The sequence below is a fragment of the Rhipicephalus sanguineus genome, chromosome 1, assembly GCF_013339695.2.
Source record: "Rhipicephalus sanguineus isolate Rsan-2018 chromosome 1, BIME_Rsan_1.4, whole genome shotgun sequence".
In the NCBI taxonomy this organism is placed as follows: domain Eukaryota; kingdom Metazoa; phylum Arthropoda; class Arachnida; order Ixodida; family Ixodidae; genus Rhipicephalus; species Rhipicephalus sanguineus.
Window position 1 is genome coordinate 69,659,287 of NC_051176.1, and position 18,188 is coordinate 69,677,474.

The following is an 18,188-nucleotide window of genomic DNA, read 5'->3' on the forward strand; positions in this document are numbered from 1 at the left end:
CATTTGCTCCCTCCTCTGGGACGCGCAGAGGTCGGCAAAGGAAAGGAGCTCGACAGCGCTGCCCATGCCAACATGGCTTGCAGACACTGCAGCCAGCGCCACGACCAGCCAGAGGACTTGCATATGAGTGGCCCAGTGTCGTGTCTGATGTCTATCGAAACTTACACCTGCACAGCGGCGACGGCGATAGCGAAAGAGGCGTATTGTGCGAGCGCATTCACTTGGAGATGACGTCGTTCAAGCCACCCCGTCGGTCGTCTCTGGGTCCACGAGGTCCTGAGCCGAGCGTCGTCTTCCATGGCGGTCGCTATGGACTACATGCTCCCCAAGACGCCATCTACGAGCCGTTGTTGAGAGGCCGCTCTGGTTGCAGGGGTCGACTATCTCAGCGACTCCGTGACCCCGCCGATGCGTCTCCGTAAACTCGCACAGCTGGCAGCGTTTTGGACACTGCCGAGGCCTGCTTCGTCTTGAAGTCGCGTGACCTTGGCGTGCTGGTGCTACTGCCGGGCAGCACCAACGGAACTGCAATTTTTGCGTGTATTATACGATAATCTTATTGTCGTTGCAGAGCTTCTGCTTTTTGTATTTTTAAAATTATTTTTCTATGGATATGAAATAAATGACAACATTTTGTCTAATTGGTATGTTATTTATAGGCGCCTGCGTGGTCTCTCACTGAGATTGCCGCATGCCGAAGGAGGGGCCGTGTGCAATTTTAGGAGCGCCCTTGTACTTGCTTTGCAGACCGTGAATAATTTATCCAGTGCAGGAGGTAGCATTGCTGAGCAAGTACACTGCAAACGCAAACTAGCCTAATTGGGCGTTTTAAGGGCTACAATCCTCCTTAATACTACCTTCATCTGGACAGTACTACCTTAGGGTGTAATGAGGTGGGTGTAATAAAGTTCTGCGTCCTCAATTTTACTTCGTTAAGAAATTATGTGGAAGAAAGGAGGTAAATTCACTATCTGACGCCATTCGTCGAATGGAGTTCAAGAACCAAGAAACTCCGATCTCATTTCCTCTGGCATGTTTTCTCTTTTTTTTTTCTTTTTCGAAGCTTTCCATAATGCCTTCAGTGCTGGCGGGCATGCATGCAGCTGTGCGGGGGAAAGAAGTAAAAGAAAGAGGCGGCATGCTTCAGCGCACTAAAAATCCCTTGCACAGATAGCCCAGAGAAAGAGATATACGAGACCCTCCGAACGGCTGGAGAGGAAACGAGGAAGCCCTTTGGCCTTGGCGGCCCGCCCCCGCCAGGTCAAAAGCAAGCCAGAGTGGCCAGACGAGGCGCTATTGAAGTGAAATGGGACAAAGCTTCGCGCCGCATGCGCGCGCGAAGAAAAAAAAACAGAAAAAAAGAAAGAAACGTGAGGAGGGAGTCGTTCCCGCGGCGGCGCGATCGTCGTAGCAGCGCCTCGTCGTAGCTAGGCCGGCTAGGCCTTGTGAAGACCACTTCTCAAGTGATCAGCTGTGTCGGTCGTGTGTGCGCGTTTTGTGCCTGCAGCCTCACTGTGTTCTCGCCGCTGGATGTGATATGCGTGGTTTGACGACAGTGCGACATGCTGCGCTGCGAGTGCGATAATCGCGACGGCCTGTCGACTCAAGCGAGCGTGCCGCTGTGCATTACCAAGCAGATGATGGGCACGCTGCGTGCTCGGCACAGTCAGGAACAAAAATGGTAAGTAATACTGATGTTCTCTCTCTTTGCGAGCCCTTATCGTCGCTTATGCACCTGTAGATGACCTTCTGCACATTGCGTCGATTGAAAAGTGCAATGAAAAGCAAAAAAAAAGAAAGAAAAGAAAATCGGCATGTCAAGCTTGCGAAATGCCCGCCAGCGCACCATGAGCGTGGCATGTGACCCATGCCGTACATTACACGCATGTCATTCATTGTTTCCATGTTACCAGCCGTCATTTATGTACGTCATACAGTCACGTCACGCTATACCAGTCTTGGTATGATATCAAGTTAGAGAACCGGACGTGAGTGCACCAGGCTCCATGCCGTAAATGACATACATGTCGTTATTTTCATGTTACTATATGTCATTTATGTTCGTCGCACAATCACGTCACGCTATATCAATTTAGGTGTATGTCAAGCTAGCGAACCGGCCGCGAGCGCACCATGAGCGTGGCGTGTGTACATGACATGCATGTCATTATTTTCATGTTGCCAGCTGTCATTTATGTTGGACGTACAGTCACACTGCACAATACCAATTTTGGTGTATATGAAGCAGGCGAAACGGCCACTAGCACCCCCGAGTCCATGTTGTCAAAATAACGCCATACATGACAAGCGTGTCTTGTGACGCCATACCTATTTTGGTAAATATCAAGTTAACGAAACAGTCGCAAGAGAACCAAGAGAGTGACGTGTAAATCATGTCGTTAATGAAATGCATATAATGATTTTCAGGTTGAGACCCATCATTCATGTTCTTCATGCAGTCGTGTCATGCCACACGAATTTTGGCATACATCCCATTAACGAAACACCCACACGAGCTATGAGTCGTAGGCGGCTAGATAGATAGGTAGATAGATCCGTTCAAAGTTGTAGAAGTGTTTAACAAATGCTTCACATTTAAGTCGTTAAACTCAGATAGCAATGATGTGTGATGCACGTTTTGGAACTTCTGTGAATATCACTCATGCTTCATACGACCAGTCAATCGACCCAGGAGTGCGCCCTGATAAAGTTGTTTGCACGATATAATTTTCTTGCCTGCGATAAAGCATGAATGAGGCATGATGCTTTCAGGGAATATACATTACAGCAAAAGGCCACGATTATCACATTGTCACATGATGGAATGTGCATAAAGGACAACTTTGTTTTCGATTTATTCTTTTCTCCAACTTCATTTGTTTGTTTTAATCCTTCGTCATTGTGTCAATTTGCGCACATTGACATGTGACAAGACCGTGCGCTCTCATTTTGCAGCATCTACCTTGGATGCAGTCAACAACCCTGGACATCTTTCTCCCGCCATGCAACTGTGAGAACCCACCGAAGCACAGATTGTCATGAAGTGAAAAGACTTTTCGGCAACAATTTTGCATTGCGCACTCTGCCAGTCTCCTGAAATAGCATATTAAGGTACATAAGCACTGTACCTTCATACATATGCATCAAGGAACAGTGAAATAGCATATCAAGGTACATTAACATCATTAGCTTGGATTCATTTAACTAGAACGAATAAATCATGTTAAAGCTATACAATGACGGCCATATCATGTGACAGACATCTGCTAAGTGCAGTGTGTATTGTGAAGCACATGAGTTTTATGGTATTGAATGAATGGATAAATGTTTATTCCAGCAAAATACAGGAAATGGGCCTCAAGTGAAAAGCGACAATGGTAGCTTGAGAAGTGTACAAGGCCCAGTAGAGCAAAAAGAGAGACAGAGCAGCGGAAACGTGTGCACGTTCAAAGGCAAAACATATACGCATACAAAAAGAAACAGGAAAGACAAAGCAGAAGAAACGTGCACATTCAAAGGCAAAACACCTACGCCATCTGTTGCTTATGTACCTTAATATGCTATTTCAGGAGACGGGCAGAGTGCGCAAGACCTTGCTAACACGAAGTGACAAAATCAAAAAGGGTGAACATTTACGCTAGTGAAAACAATGAAAATCAGAAAACAGTGAAAACAGAAAAGAAGAAACGGCCATTCAACGGCATGGAAGGAATGCAACTTCATTGGTCACGTATCAACAGTGGAATTTACATGTGCATATTCTTAGCCATTAGGAGATGTGCAAGGCTAATTTAATCGCATTGATATAAGTCAGCTGTTGAGTCTGTTGAACCAGATTGTTGAATCATCTTGTTTATTCCCTCTCGTTAATTTGCTGTTTTGCATTATGTTGCCATAGTTTTCAAGGTCAGTACATAGTATCATGACTGTTGACACAATTTGACAAGGTGAAAGCGCTGTTATTGTGCCCAGGCCTTAGTTTATCCTCACTAGAAGTGCGCTGTTTATTTTTGCCATGGTTCAGTGCCAAGTTGCCCAATCTTCACTCCTAAGCAGAGTAGGTGCGGTTAATCAAGACCTTGCTAATATTCACAACCCTTTTAAAGTGTACTTATAATGATAACTTTACTGACATCAAAAACTACCCACATAATGGTAAACATGGCGAGAGTACACTTCTGGTGGTGTTTCACATTTTTTTTACATCCGTTTGTTTTTCGCCCTGTGCACACGAAGTGAAACGCTCACAAGGAAATACTTAGCAGCATCTCAATGATGTATTTATTTCGTGTTTTGACAAAATGTCTGCGATAAGGATAGTCAAGTGCGAATCTTTGGTAAGACATTCATTTTTATGTGTACAGAAATCTTAGTGGACTTCTTTTTTTGTAATTTTCAGGAATACACTTCTGGCAAAGCAGCAAGTGTTGCTTGCCCACCAGTCTGTGTTCAAGACAAGTGTATTGTGGGCATGAGTGTCGGCAGGATTTTGTCTTGGGGGTGCAAGGCGGCGTAACGTGTCGGCCTGATGAGCAGGAGAGCATTGGTGTAGCTTGCGTGGGTTCAAGTGCTGGTGTGTCTTGATGGCGGCAGGTGCCCTTTGTGCAAACCCCTGCCGACACCCATGATTGTGGGAACACCCTGATGTGCCTAACTTTACACTATGTCGAACAGCTCGTACATCTTACCACATTTAGGCCAACACTGGTATTGATGCAGAGTGTTATGCGCAATGCTGCGTGAAACGTTTCTGATATCTTGTGCATTTGAAAATTTCGCATTGTTTAAAAAGACGCTGAGTGGACCCAGTGTTATTCAGCAAACATAAGTCTTAACAGGGGCAGTTGGGTGAGTTGGTGTATATTCATAGTTAAAGAGGGTGCAAAAAAAATAACAGCACAGAGAAATCAAGGGGACAGGATGACGCGCTACTAGCAACTGAAGTTTAATCGAAACCACAGAAAGATGTAAACACACAGTACGAAAAAATTACAAGACTAAACAATCAGACATCCACAGAGGAATGAAGGGGGCAGACAGGACAATGCGCTACTAGTAACTGAAGTGTAATCAAAACCACAGAAAGATATAAACACACATGACTAAAAAAGCCAAGCACATGTTCAACTTCAGTTGTTAGTAGTGCGTCGTTCCGTCCCCTTTGTTGCTATGTGTTCTGATTTCGTTTTCACGTTTTCCTTACCTATGAACTGAACTCCTGACTGTTTCACAGTCTCTATATATGTGAGGTCAATATTTATTCATCCTCATGGCATATCAAGTCCTAGGATCCAATGTGCAAAGCGACCAGTCACTATTTACAGGAATTTTTTTATTTAGTGCCTGTGATTGCCTAATTGCAAGTTGACGTCGCAGCCATGGTGCTTGGATTATTTTCAATGTGGTAATTATGTGTAAGCCATCAAGTGAGGAATTAAGGATGAACTTCTGAGTTACAGGTGTTACAGATGGCACTAGCTGGCATAAAAACATTGAAGCATGGCTGTACTTGTTATGCATATTAGAAGTATTGGTACATTGCAGTCATGTGATTATGCCGACAAGTTCCCAAGCACACTTCCAGAAATTTACGATGGCTTCCAGGTATCTGTGAGTAAATATGTACAGCAACATATAAAGGCAACCTTGTAATTTTGTGGGCATTGCTGAATGCTTTTATGCACCTTGGTATGTGGACCTACAGTCAACACCACAGGTCTATTTTGGGCTTTTTTGTAGGAAACTCAACTCCAAAATCATGTGCGACATGTTTTGATGTCATAGGGCAAACTAATGCAATAAAAACTGTACAACTGCCTGTCTACACGGTTTCATATTTCCCAAAAGTGATGCTAGCCTTATTGTACTAATTTAATTAGTTGCCTTCGTGTGTAGGCTGACACCAAGTTCCTTGGGTAGCTTATTTTTTTGGATTGTACTTACATACTGGCACGGTGAAGTGCACACGTTAGTGCGCATCATGATGAGATTTTACACCCTACTTTCGTATTGCTTTACTGCTGTGAATTATGTATAGTGCTTAGGCTGTACTGTATATGTTGTTCCACGTATTCAGTTTTGGGAGTAGGTTCTGTGCATGACGATGGAAATATATACCTATATCCTTACATTGACACGAGAACTGCTGCTGTTTTGATTCCAATAAAATGTTGCAACAACTGGTTCTTGTATCAATTGGAGTATGACTACTTGCCTTGCATGCAAATTGAAGAAATGAATTTGTGCTTGCAAAACAAATTGCTGAAACACTGCCTGCTCAATGTAACTGCTCGTGTTTTATTACCAAACACATTGAACAGATGATTCACAGATTAGGACACATTGTAGAAGATAGGCAACAGAAAGTTAGACAGAAAGTCATCACTGTGTTCTAACGTAGATTGGGTGATCTTTTATCAATAGTAGCGTAATTGAAGGTTGCTGTTGTATATATAAAGTTTAACGTAGTGTGCAGGTGGACGAGGGAGTGCACATATGATAGTTTTTCCAGTTTTCTGCATATTTGCTACAGTCCTCGTGTTTCTGTGTTACGATTGTGAAATTCTGAATTGCAAACAAGCCAACCTCTCTGCTGCTGTGGTGAAGTAATTCAACAGAACCATATTTTCTCAAGAACAGCTGTTCCATTGAGGAAGAGGGTAATGCTTTTTTTTAATGAGTACTGCATCATCTGTCTGAGGGGAGGGCCAAGTACACATGGACGTTCACAAGCAGGGGCGTAGCCAAGGGGGGGGGGGGTTGGGAGGGTTCAAACCCCCCACCCCGAAATTTTTCTGTTTTGCTTGCTTATATAGGCACACACACATACAAACGCCCGCATGAACATACATAAAGTATGGTTGAACCCCCCCCCCCCCCCCCGAAAAAAATTTCTGGCTACGCCCCTGTTCACAAGAGAGAAGTGCAAGTACATTTTTTTGTGTTGTGGGAGACCTGTCAATGGTAAACTGGGGAGGTTGTCCTTGACCTTGGGGCACGCGTTAGGCATTCGCTTTAACGCGGTGGCGTGATGCTTACCAATAAAAGCTAATTAGTAAGAAATGTAGGTAGTATACGAGTATGAAAGCAAATAAATACTGAATATGCGTTATAGAGAAGCACTGAATGCCGTGCTAAAGCGTGCATTGCGAATAAGCGCTAATTGCGGAAATGATCAGCGTTCAGCTGCTCAGAAGGCGCTGCTGCCCCTATAGCTGCGTGCAGCTCGCGGCTGTACGCGCGCATTCAACCTGCATTCAACGCACTTTGTGTAGGCGCGTTACAATGTCCTTGTAACTCTCGAATTTTCTGCGTGTGTAATTTTCATATGCGAACGCAGGCGGTCCACACATAAGGGTGCATTGCGAATAAGCGCTAATTGCGGAAACAGATTTTTGTTCAGCTGCTCAGAGAGCTCAGAGCGCGCTGCTGCCCCTGCGTGCAGCTCGCGGCAGTACGCGCGCATTAAATGCACTTAATGTAGGCGCGTTACAATGTTCTTCTAAGTCGGGCACCTGCGTGTGTAACTTTCATATGAGAACGCAGGCGGTCTTCGAACCGCTCATAACAGCTGCCGCATCTGGACGCGCGCAGTTCGCGGCTGCAGAAATAACGAAAATTGCTCCACAGCATACGCTCATGGAATGCACATACGTTCGCTCATCTGAAGATACCTTTGTCACGCTGGTATTCACGAATTTAGCGCGAGCGAAAAGGGCACACGTTTATAATTTTTCTAGCGGCACTGCACGGTGAACCGGAGAATTCGGAGCCGAGGGTGTTTACGTCGATCGGCTCGGCTTGCATGACGCCCCACAAATTATGTATTGACCTTCCGCAAGAGCAAACACACGCCGATGGTACAAGAACAGAAGTTCGAAGTTGTGCCGACGGGTTACCAGCCGCGTTGTACATACATTGGTACATATATAAACCCACGAAAAAAGCAAGCTTTCTAGTGGTGGCGCTGTGGTGTAATGGTTATAGTGCTTGCTTTGAGTGCGTGTGGTCGCGAGTTCGATTCCTGTGTCGTGCGTACTTGTATGCAAATGTCATGTTTGTGCATGAATACTTTGGTGTCCGTTTTCTAATATGTCCTAGTGATGAATAGTAGCGGAAATTGGCCGGTAAACGTAATATAGTGCCTAAAATATAATTTTTTTTTTCATTTCGCGACCGCTCTAGGGCCTCGTATAAAAGGAGGTTTTAACAGCTCTCAAAAGAAGGAGAAAAACTCTCAATGCGCTCTGTTCAAGCCCCCAAAATGGCTTACATAAAAACACCAACTTTACCTCCAAAAGGAGGCTTTAAAAGCTCTCAAAAGAACCAGAAAAACTTCCAATGCGCTCCGTTCAAGCCCTCAAAATGAGTTCAATAAAAACACAAATTTACCTCCTTAGTTCCGTCTAATCACTGCCTTAAAGGATGTAAATAAAACCTCCTTTTGAACCTCTTTTCGAAGGGGGTTTTGCGTAGTACCTTTTGGATGCACGTTATGCGTCGAGCCCGAAACTCCCTAAAAGGCTCAAACCCGTTTGCAGTGTACCTGTAATTGCTTTATATCCGTATGCACAGGAAGAATTTGTCGGCTTGCCCTATATTGAAGCAAAACGCCACGTTACGACATATACAAGCATGATATTTGGAACAGAAGGTGAAGGCGCAAGATTCATTTTATGAAACTTCCCAGAACGCTTTGCGACGACCAATTCCAGTTTTCTAAATGAATGTTTACGTGGCTGTTTTAATACTAGGGTATGGTTAGAATGACGACAAATGATGCAGTAAATCTGCTGAAAATTGGACTTTCGATTTGGTGCAGCTATGCCCGAAAGATCTTTAATGAACATGGATGCACAAGATAAACGAAATATTGAATTTCTTTTATTGCGGAAGTCTTTAACCGTATTATCAGACGCTGGACTTGTGAAACGCGGTATGATGTAGAAAAACCCATGCAGACTCGGTGAGTTTAGTGCAAAATTACGGCTCGAGCTGGAATCGAACCAAGGTATTCTGCATGACATTAATGAGAATTTCGTAAGCACGGGGTGTGTGCTGGAGCCAATGTTTCGACAAAGGGGCTTGAGTTTCCTTGGCGCTAGTGTATATATGCTTCGTACGCTAGTTCGAATTCAAACAATGGAGGAGCAAAGGGCAACTGCGAAAGCAGGGGTGGGGGAGAGTCCGCCGTGACGAATTGGGTTATTCAAAAGGAAAGAGGTATTTCACGAACAAAAAAAGGAGGCGGGGGGCTGGGTGTTTCGCTGAATTATGGTTGTCAGAAGGAGCGACCACTTGACAGTGGTTGGTTATAAGCTCGTAACGTAAACGCAAACATAACCTAAAGTTAATTAACGTAAAGTTAACTAATTTCTTCTGGACACTGAACACGGCCACAAACCGTTGATGCCATCCACCATGCAGAAATTCGCCATTCTGCTCGCTCGGGACGGACAACACCCTACTTTTCAGGCGTCGAACTACTTTGCAGGAACCTCAAGTACAGAATCACGAATGAATTTAAACAGACGAAGCCAGTAATGTAACGGACCATCCGAAAAAGCAGAAAAAAAAAACTTCGAGAACGCTTGAGCTTCGCCTTCAAGAGTAGAACGCGATATCTTAATCGGGCCCCGTGGGCATCGCCTTCTCATTTGCTAGCCTGGCCTCAGTTCTCGGTGCATGCCTCAACCGCGCCATAAGGAAACGAACAACTGATCGCGCAACATTGGCTGTTTCATGCGATCCAAAATGTATACGGCAAGTACACTTGCCAAGTGCCCAAAAGGCTGTAATTTGTCACGTGATCAAGTGTGTGATCACATGACGACTACCGCGCTGTGTGTGATCACTTCACCAGAAGCGCTTGCACTGCTCCGTCGAAGCAGCTCAGACCAGAGCAGCTCAGACCTCTTCGGAGCAGCTCAGACCGCTCGACAAGAGAGGAGAGCGATCGCAAAGAGCCAGTCGAACGCGATGCCGCCTGCGAGAGCGCACTAGAGTGCTTCAGAACGACCAGCCGAAGACGCAATTATTCCTCTATTTTTAATTTGTCATCTGTTCTGGTGCATATTAATGACGTCACATACGGGCCCAAATTGCGTCAGTAATGTCTGGGTGTATCCGTGCATAAAACACTTCCGTCTTAAAATTTTTCCTTATCTTCACTCCTTTTCACAACAATAATAAAACAGAAAAGCATCCAGTGATCACACGTGAGGAATAAACGTTCCACATGTGAAAGGGTGAGACGACTGGCGGTTTGCCTGACTAGTGCTTCATTGCTGAAACTACTCTGCTGAAACTATTCTGAAACGCTGACACTACTCTTTCTAGGCGAATTATGCTTGTAAAATTTGCTGTACCATGATAATGAAGTGTCCGATATTCAGAGTAACTAGCATGTACCTCAGACGCAGTGATTCCAACCCAGGAGATGTATTCCTAGATCTAGGGTTGTTTCTCTCTAGTGGGAACCTGGCATCTTTCTGTTTATATATATGGATTTTTGTGAGCCTCGAGGAATGTTACGTTACGTGGCCTAGTGATACGCATTACAGAGTAATCAGGCATTTACAACTAAAAAGACCGTAAAACTACTTTCTGGTTTTCATTTTTAAGAAAGCGCTGGCGTTCAGCTGGGCGGAGAGAGGGCGACAGAAGTTGTGACGCCAGATTTCAGTTGCAACGGCTGAAACGGTCCGCTGTAATAAAAAAGTTACACAATCTCCCTCTAAAGGGAACCATGTGGGGATACGAAGCAGTGCATGTTCCGTTCATCACGGGCACCTTGCCCGATGTTAACGCGTCCTTGCAAGTAGAGCACACCATGAATTCACTGTACTTGCTGTTGCTGTTACTCGTCCAGAACCCTTGTGGAGCACGCCACACGGGCTCATCGCGCGTGTGCAGAATCTCGATCCCCGAAGCCATCACATGACTGCTGAGAGAGTGTAAGAGGGAGAGGCCACATCGTCTTATCCAGCCCCTTGCACGAGCCCGAACGCGCAAGCGCGTGCCAGTACAAATGGCTTTGTCTGCGTTACACCAAGCTAGGACAGCACATGGCAACCCGGGCAACTAAAGTGCTCTCCACGTATAATCGTCAAGGCGGTCGAAGAACAAGAGGTAGAAGACTTCTCCTTGGCGCAAGCGCGCGCTCAGGTGGCTATGCTAGGGGTAGAAAGCGGACGGTCGCCAATAGAACTACGGACGCAGCCCCGAGTAAACGCTGCTTCGCATCTAAAATCTCAATGGAGGCAAATAAACATCGGAGTTCGAGGCGGAATCGAACCCGGGTATACTGTGGGACAATCAACTATCCGACCACAAAGCGACGCCAGCGTTTGAAACTGCTTCCGACAAAAATCCTATACAGCTGTCATTTCGGGCAAGGAGTGACGATAACAGACGTAATGTCACGTGGCAGAAGCGTAGAGTCGCACGAGGCGCCACGCCATGTAAATTGCGTAAAGAGAGGGTGGTTGAAACCTGCAAATCGATTAAAAAGATTTAGCCATCAGTCATCATCATCATCAGCTACAGCATCAAGAAATTGTGCAGCTATGTGCGCGTATTGCCTTGGCGACGCGTAGTGGGTACTTCGCAACTGTAGTTGTAGTAGGCCTCCGAGGAGAGTTTACAAAGGTCTTAACTACTTCGGAGAGTAACAGGCTCCAGTGCACATAAAAGTGGCAGCGCGCGCGTCGATTTGACGTCACACTCGGAGCCGCTTCGGAGGCGGCGGTTGTCGGCAACGCCAGTCGAGGGCGGGGAGGCGTGCAATGGGGTGGCCGTGCAAGTACACCGTCAAAGAAGAGGCTCGTGCTACTACTACTTGTGCACTAATACGACGACGAAAGCAAGGAGAACGCCGTGTTGCGCATGCGGAGTCTGATGAATACTTGAAGGCGAACAAGAGTCTGCCACCTTTGAAAACGACACACAAAGACAAGACAAACGACCCTTTCATTGCCTCACGTGAGGCATTGAAAGGGTCGATTGAATTCCAGACCTACTTACATATACTTGTTCCTTGTGGCTCATTTATCTTACATGTGTGCAGCAAGGCTTTGACCTTCTTGTGTTACAAGAGCGTTAAGACCCGCCGAAGTTTTCTATTCATGCGACATCGATCGCAAGCTACGTCAACGTTCGCGATTTCGTCATAACGGGAGAGATTGAAATGACACATGAGATCAGAGTTTGCAAGTTGTGACGCTCTAAGCATGAACTACAGCCAAACACTTTTTAAAGCTTCTGTCTATAGCAGTTCCACACACACTGAACGTTCTCGGAGCTCTTCGTCGTGCTTTTTTGATACTTAGGGTTCGATGAACTGTTTCCAAAGAAAAAAATATTCACGATCTCTCACTAAAGGGAACCATGTGGGGATGCGAAGGCGCGCATGGGTCGACTTAAAGTTCCATTCATCACGGTCACCTTGCTCGACGTCAACGCGTCCTGCATGTGGGGCTCACCATGAATTCACTGTAGTTGCTGTTGCTGTTACTCGTCCCTAACTCTTGTTGGAGCACGCCACGCGGGTTCATCGCGCGTCTGCAGAATCTCGTTCCCCGACGCCATCACGTGATTGCTGAGAGAGCGTAAGGGGGAGAGGCCACAGCGTCTTACTCAGCCCCTTACACAGGCCCGAACGCGCTAGCACGTGCCAGCGCATTCTGACTAGGATACAACGCGTTGGTTCATCGCGCGTCCACAGAATCTCGTTCGCCGACGCCATCACATGATTGCTGATAGAGTGTAAAGGGGAGAGGCCACAGCGTCTTACCCAGCCCCTTACACAGGCCTAAACGCGCTAGCGCGTGCCAGCACACGTGGTTTTGTCTGCGTTACGCCAACTAGCACAGCAAACGGCAGCCCGGGCCACTAATGTGCTCTGCACGTATCATCATCAAGGCGGTCGAAGAACAAGACGAAGAAGTCTTCTTGGCGCGAGCGCGTGCTCTGCACGTATCATCATCAATGCGGTCAAAGAAGAAGACGAAGAAGACTTCCCTTTGGCGCGAGCGCGCGCTCAATATATTACAGATGGCTATGGTAGGTTTTATAAAGCGGACAATCGCCAATGGAACTATGGACAAAGCCCAGCGCAAAAGCTGCTTCCCATCTAAAAATATTCAAACAATCACTTATGCATTCGCCTAAGGCGATTCGAAGGCGATAGCCATCCGACGTGGCTAATTTGCCGTGCATTGTACATCGCGCGAACACTAGTTTATCAATTTCTATACTCATGTGAATGCCGCGAAGACGAAGCGCGTGTGCTCAGTGACTTTCTGTACGACACGCCGTCTTTACACAGCAGCGCGCGCGCTCACCGACCGCGCTGCTCTCGGCATGGGCGATGGCTCCAGCGCTGACGACGCGGAACATAAGGACACTCCAACCACCCACAACGAGATTACCAAGCATTATTGCACGGCGAGGCGGGCTTTCCCGATTCCACATTCAAAACTCAATCGATCACAGGCAGTATCGTTGCGCTTACTTCAAATGCATTCGTACCCATCGTTAGCATACTTAAATGAAATTAATCCATACAAATTTCCCGACGGCGCCTGCACCGCTTGCGGGCAGGCCGCTACATTAGCCCACATGCTTTCGAAGTGCGGGTCGCTCGGACCGACTTACAGCAAGGCCGAGTGGGATGCGCTCTTGCGCAGCCCAAACCTACAGGACCAAATCCTGGCCGTCCAGTGCGCCCGCGACAGGGCCGTTATGCTAGACCTGCCGGTCCCAACGTGGGAGTAGCCGGGTGCCGCGAGGAACCTCAGCGTTGACACTAGACTATTAATAAATTTGTACTCTCTGTCTCTGTCTCTCTCGCCACGTGACCCCTGTCACGAGCCACAAAGGTATAAGGCTTTCGCCTTCAAATATTTAGTATAACGCCGAATTCTGTCTCCCACTGACACATTAGGGGCCATGCTCTCCCTCCTTTCAAGTTGAAGGAGAAAAGCGGAATATAGTAAGAATTAGATCATGAGAACGACTCCTTTTTTGCTTGTCGTAGGGGCGTAGCAGATGGTCGCTGCCGCTTGAAACTGTCGCCTTGGCGTTGGCTGTTCTGATATATGCTGAGAGACGGTTTGTGATGGAAGCGTTTGCCGAGTTGCATTCGTCCATGAATACGAGAAGGTGTTATGAACGACATAATTTGACACTGAACGTTTCTTCTCTGGAATAAACTGACACTTTTCAAAGTGTCTCCTCGTACGTCGCTACCATGCCCTTGCGTTTTCTCTGGTATTTGGGCTTTAAAGGAGGGTGATTCCATGAGAGAACGAACATGCCTGTCCGGTCGCATTTTTTGTTTTGCCTGGATTTTTTGTATGTTATGTGGGCACATTCAAAGTGCACGGAAATGAAAATTTTATTTCCAAGAAACGCTCCCAGCGCGCCAAAAAAATATTTGAAGGTGGCGGCGCGGGCCTCCTGTTTTTGCTCACTGCAACGTTTTCGCATTTCACGGCCAAATTTAGTGCGAACTATAAATGATGTGTCGAAATTTTTTTTGCTGGTTTTAATACGCATTACTGTGAATTACATCCATGCTTTTTTTATGCCGTCCTCAAAAAGACGAAAATGTGAAAAAAGTGTCAAACACGGCCGAATTCAAAAAAAGTGTGCTAAGTTTGAGGCCCCTTGGCGCCTTTGCTATTACAAACAGAAACTTGAAAACGATGTCAAATATAGAAAACAGCCTTCGCAACATTTATACTGATGATCATTTTCCTACGAGCAGCGCGAAAAAAGAAAACAATAGTTAAAGAAGCGAGTTTTTTTCAAAAAAGCACATTTTCAAAAAAGAAAATAAAAAAAAACTTCGGTCTCAATTTTGACGACAATTTTTTATCGAAGAGCGCTTATGTCAATGAACACACGGTTTTAATATCGTATGTCCTCATTTGCTTTGTTTACGAGATATAACTGGCCAAAATGACCCTTGCTGTGTGTGCTCACTTCAGTGCGACCGATGGTTGTTATCAGCTTGCATTCTTCGTAAATCTCAGTTTTAATTATTCTGCTGCAGCAAAACCTTGCTCTGGAGGCTTTTCGTTAAGAAAAATGTGTTCTCAGATTTTATTTGTGTCTAGCGTGTGCAAAAGTGGGCTACTGCCGCCCTCTAAATGGCTAACTTGTAAACAGTTTGCAGCCGACAACCTCGCCTACAATCATCTGAGGAAAGATGGGCGCGCCTGTTGAAGATATCAATCACTTCTTCTTCGTGACAAATGCCTGGTATACCTCATCGCGGTAGCTGTAGACAGGTTTTCCTTGAGGAGCGTAAAGCAATGCAAGCAGACTTCGCAGGTGTCGCGAAGATCCTCAGCCTATGACAGTAGCTTCTGGAGGTAGACAACAACAAAAAGAGCAAAAAAAAATTGCGCAACGAAAATGTTTTTCTCAGCAATATTCTTTCTGTGAACGCGTAAATAATCGGACGTAGCCATGGGCCGCGCGCATCGCGTGTAGTGAACAGCTAGACCTAGATCAAGTCGAAACATTTATACTGAACGGCGCCGCACAAATTATCTCACATCTGCGCAGCTGTCATGTATGCGTATCCAGAACTGCTCACGGTTTAACATTTTATGACTAAGGGTGTCTAAGAACTTTGGGCTGTAGTAATTAATTTGTAGGCCACACTCATTGTCAAAACCAAGGGTAATGTCCATCTGGCGCCACCAATGACCTCTGCTGTCCTTGACGTGGGAAAGCACTTTAGTAAAGTGGCAACAAAACATCATCAATTGGGCAGCTTCGGCCACCCATGGCTTAATCATGCCGCACCGCACGTTTCTGGCTGTTGAAACGCTGAGGTAAAGGTCGAGATGATACAGGAAGACGTTATCTGCGACGCCGAAAACATGTGATAGCGGGAAGTGAAATAAACGGCTCGGAAATGATTGAGGTAACTTTTTACAAATGCTGTTTAGGCACAGGGTGCATCGAATGGGGAAGATGGTTAGAGCGTACAATGCACGTAATGGAAGGGAAGCAAGCAGGCAGTGAGAAAACAACTGCATAACAGCAAGCCTGCTGATTGTGGCATTTAGTTACAGATTAAGTTGGCCTTAGCTGCAGACAGATGCTTTATTCTGTGTGCAAGGAGAGTTGTGACAAAGTGCCCTAAACCATATGCTCGCGGTGTCTCGCGTGATTCTGATTAGCGAATACTGGCGAGGTAAGTTGAGGTTGTAAGGTGCAAACTGAGTACGCGTTAGCCCTTAAGAGAGCGGCAGAAGCCCACCCCCGCACACGCTAGACACAATTAAAGTTTGAGAATACATTTTTCTTGACGACAAGGCACCAGATCAAAGTTTTGCTGCAGGAAGATAATTTAAACTAGATTTACGTGCAATGCAAGCTGATGACAACTATCAATCGCACTGAAGTGAGCACACACAGCAAGGGTCATTCTGGCCCGTTAAATCTCGCGAACAAAGCAAATTAGGGCATACATATTAACACGGTGTTTTCACTGACATAAGCGCTCTTCGATAAAAAAATGTTGTCAAAATTGAGGCCTGAGATTTTTTTAATTTTTTGAAGATGTACTTTTTGAAAAAAAACTCGCTTCTTTAACTATTTTCTTCTTATTTTGCGCTGCCTGTAGGAAAACGATGTTCCGCATAAATGTTGCAAAGGCTCCTTGAAATACTTGACACTGTTTTGAAGTTTCTCTGTGAAATAGGAAAGGTGCCAAGGCGCATCAAACTTAGCAAACTTTGTTGATTTGGACCGGGTTTGTCATTTTTTTTTCACATTTTTTTTCCTTTTGAGGACGGCATAAAAAAGCATGGATATAATTCACAGTAATGCCTATTAAAACCAGCAAAAAAAATTCAACACATCATTTATAGTTCGCACTAAATTTGGCCGTGAAATGCGAAAACATTGCAGTGAGCAAAAACAGGAGGCCCGCGCCGCCACCTTCAAATATTTTTTTGGCGCGCTGGGAGCGTTTCTTGGAAATAAAATTTTCAGTTCCGTGCACTTTGAATGTGCCCACATAACATACAAAAAATCCAGGCAAAACAAAAAATGCGACCGGACAGGCATGTTCGATCTCTCGTGGAATCACCCAGGAGCGCTTGAGCAGCGAAGGATAGTTACCATGTTTATAAATCGCTACATTTGACGTGAATCTGGTATACTTGTCACATTGTGGGCAAAAGTAAAAACGCCAAACAAGAGATGATAGGGCCAATGTAGAAATGGTAAAATCGATGAACGATTAATCGATTAAAGGAGCACCGTTAATCGATTAATCATCATCGTTTTCCGCCTTTCATTAATCGAAATAATCGATTAAAACTCCCGCCCCCCCACCCCTAACACCGCCCCTTGGCCGGTGCGCATGAATGCGAGGCGAGCGCTACCGAGTCGCAGAAGTCAAGCGCAGCTACTCTTTTTCACTACATCGCATATTTGTACGCTACTAGAACGAGCCCAAAGCCGGCGGCGGCCCTGTCCCACAGAGGCAGAAATGAACTAACCCTGATCTCCGTCGCTTATGGCGTCTATCTCCAAGCCCTGCCCAAGGCTTCAAGCCCTGGCTGGAGGCGGCACCACCCCGACGAGGCAGAGATGCACTTGAGCGCTTCTCATCCCTCACAGCCTGCTGCATTCACCTCCTCTCGCCCCCCTTTCTTCTATCCTGTGCTGGCTAACCGTCGGCAAAGTGCACGTGATGCTTGCTTGCTATATTGCTTTATTACATTTTGCTGTGTATAATGTTTCCTTTGTCATGTCATAATGGCGAGCAATCGCTAGAGATGCGCGGTGTGGACGTTCTTCAGAGAAGATTAAAAAATGACGACTGTGATGTGTGATGAAGGTGGTAAGCATTGCTCGAAGCCAGCGACGGAAACTCTTTAGATGTCACCTGCTTCTCGCCCACATTAATAATGTGCCAAAGAGTCGTCCTTCAAAGAAAAATGATCATGATTAAAATTACACTGTTGAAGACTCCGTTCCCCAAGGCACGAATCCGCCTCTTCAGATAAGTTATCACTATCTCGCTACTAAGCCAAGATCCTTTTTGTAACTTAACTTGAAAATCAGGTTGCTCTTCAATTACATAAGCGATTTTTATGTTTCATAATGTTGGACTGTGCTTAATTCGTATTCGCTGAAAAAGCTGCGTCCACTTCGCA

The 18,188-nt window shown here is 45.7% G+C and overlaps 1 long non-coding RNA gene across 1 annotated transcript; it reads left to right on the plus strand.

Moving 5' to 3' along the window:
* Positions 1-1,457: 1,457 nt before the first annotated feature.
* LOC125758053 (uncharacterized) lies at positions 1,458-6,179 on the plus strand. Its single transcript, XR_007415777.1, has 2 exons — positions 1,458-1,681; positions 2,956-6,179. It is a non-coding gene; the product is annotated as an uncharacterized LOC125758053 (long non-coding RNA).
* Positions 6,180-18,188: the final 12,009 nt, after the last annotated feature.